Raw genomic sequence first — 2,500 nt, forward strand, 5'->3', positions numbered from 1 at the left:
TATATATATATATATATTTGTATATATATATATATATATATATATATATATCTAAATAACAATAACTAATAGTGAAAAAGCAAAAGCCAAATCTTAAAGAAATATCAATTTTGAAACTAGGCCTATAGTGAATACAGTATATTTATCCTGGCTCATCACCTGCTGCCGAAAAGTTTGAAATGTTAGTGAGAGAGAGAGAGAGAGAGAGAGAGAGAGAGAGAGAGAGAGAGAGAGAGTGAGATCGTAAAACACCTATGAAAAACAGGAAGAAGTATAAAAAGAAGAAGCAAACTCACCAATAAACACCAGCTCTACATCCGGTGGATTCCTCTGCCTTAAGATCCATCTCTCTGACTAAGGCTTCGTCATCTGGTCGTTCTTCTTCTGGGAACCGGATGTAGTATCTCACCCTGACTCCCTTCAAGGAGGCGAGGAGTCTGAGGATGACCTCAGGGCTCCTCGTCCTCCCCAGGGAACACAGAGGAAAGTAGATTGACCAGAACGAACTGTTGGGAAGAAAAAGGAAAGGAGGAAAATGGGATGAAATGGAAGGAAATGAAAAGAAGAAGAAAGGAAATGATGTCACCCACATTTATTCATTATTTTATGCTTTTATTGTTATCTTGTTTTGTTCAGATGAACATTCAGACACATACACTCACACGCACAAACACGCACACGCACACACGCACACACACACGCAAGTGGACAAACACAGCATTGCCATTGTTTATATATACATATATTTCATGACCCAAAATATGTAAATTTTGAATAAAAGTAAATACTTAAATTAATAATACTTTTTATTACATTTTTCATTATTGATGTTAATTTATATATTTTATGATCAGTTTACTTAATGCTCAAAGAAAATAGACCTATGTTCTTCCCAAAAATAGATATGGATTTATGTAGGCCTATTGGGAGTACCCTTTCACACACACACAAACACACACACACACACACTCTCTCTCTCTTAAGGAATGATGTCTCCTCACCTCCTTGCATCCTGTGGTTGCAATGTCCGAAGGATGTCCCCAACCTTCTCGATGTCTTCTTCCTTGACGTCCCTGACACGGACAGAGACATTTGGATCCTTCTCCAAGAAAGGGATGGGGCGACTGACGCTGCTGACGTCGTTGACACTGAAGACAATAACTGAAAGAGAAAGAAGAAGAAGAAGAAGAAGAAGAAGAAGAAAAACGTTGAGAAAAATGATAATAAAAAACTGAACATTTTCTCTGTGTTTCTTTCTTAAGATTCTAAAGGAAAAGATCAAATGGGAATAATAAAAACAACGAATTTAGAGGCAAAAGAACTAAACACAATATGACTGCCAGTGTCTCTTTGAGGTTGCGTTAGTGTGTGTGCGTTTGCATGTGTGTGCGTTTGCGTGTGCGTTTGCGTGTGCGTGCGGGAGTTAATGTATGTGTGTGCGTGTGTTTGTGTGCAAGTGAGCATTGTAGAGCTTGCATAAGGTATGTCATCAGTCTCAGTTTCATTCTATTGTCAAAATATTATTGACCAAAAGAAACGTTTTTAAATCCCTTTTGCTGATTGGTTCTCCCGTTCGGATAACTCCGCCCACATCCTTGTAGAGAACCAATCAGCGAAGGAAAGAGGCGGAGTCAGGAGGAGCCGCGTCTGACTATGACTGGTGCCGATATTTGTTTCCTATTCATTACAATCACGATCACTATTATTCCTTTCCATCACTATTAACTAAATCAACACCATTAAAATGAGACATTTCCTTTTAATATATGGAAGGAAAGAAATTAAAACTTAACATTGAAAGCTTTTATATGAAATTAAAATCAGATTAAAACAAAATTTTCCTTTTTGCGAAAAAAAAAACCACCTGATTTAGACCTCTGAATATAATGTTCTACATCTACACAGTAATAATGATGATGATAATGATCTTAACAATGATATTGATAATGATAACAACGATATTAACAATGAATGACAGGATGAGGGAAAGGAGGCGAGGTATTATAATGTCACTCAGAGGAAAAAAACAGAGAAAATTCTTACCTAAATCTTCAATCTCTTTTGTCTTTTCCAAAGATTGACAGAAGGCGTCGAGACTGGGTTGGTCTGGAAGACTCACTTGAAGGTTCCTAATATTTGGAGGGATTTGGAACGTTGGGTCCCAGATGCCGTAGTATTCCTTACAACTGTTCCAAAGAGAAGAAAAGAAAAGAAAGAAATAGTTATTGGATTTGATTGGGAATTTTATTATCAAGTTGATGATGATGATGATGTTGATGATGATGATGATGTTGATAATGATGATGATGATGACGAAAACCAAAAGTTAAAAAGAATAATTTCGTAGAATATGGAAATTAATATAAACGAAATATTAGAAATAAAAATCGGGACTTTTTGATGTTTAGCCGACTTATTATGAGTCTAATTGTGACAATGATGATAATGATGATACTGACAATATAAAATATATTGTTTACAAGACTCAAGATGATTGTTA

The 2,500-nt window shown here is 36.0% G+C and overlaps 1 long non-coding RNA gene across 1 annotated transcript; it reads right to left on the reverse strand.

The window, feature by feature from the left end:
- Window positions 1-327: 327 nt before the first annotated feature.
- Window positions 328-2,172, reverse strand: LOC137633941 (uncharacterized). The gene is made up of 3 exons (XR_011042369.1): window positions 2,044-2,172; window positions 1,002-1,161; window positions 328-506 (listed from the first exon to the last, which is right to left on the reverse strand). It is a non-coding gene; the product is annotated as an uncharacterized lncRNA (long non-coding RNA).
- Window positions 2,173-2,500: the final 328 nt, after the last annotated feature.

Source organism: Palaemon carinicauda, chromosome 43, assembly GCF_036898095.1.
Source record: "Palaemon carinicauda isolate YSFRI2023 chromosome 43, ASM3689809v2, whole genome shotgun sequence".
Classification (NCBI taxonomy): Eukaryota; Metazoa; Arthropoda; class Malacostraca; order Decapoda; family Palaemonidae; genus Palaemon; species Palaemon carinicauda.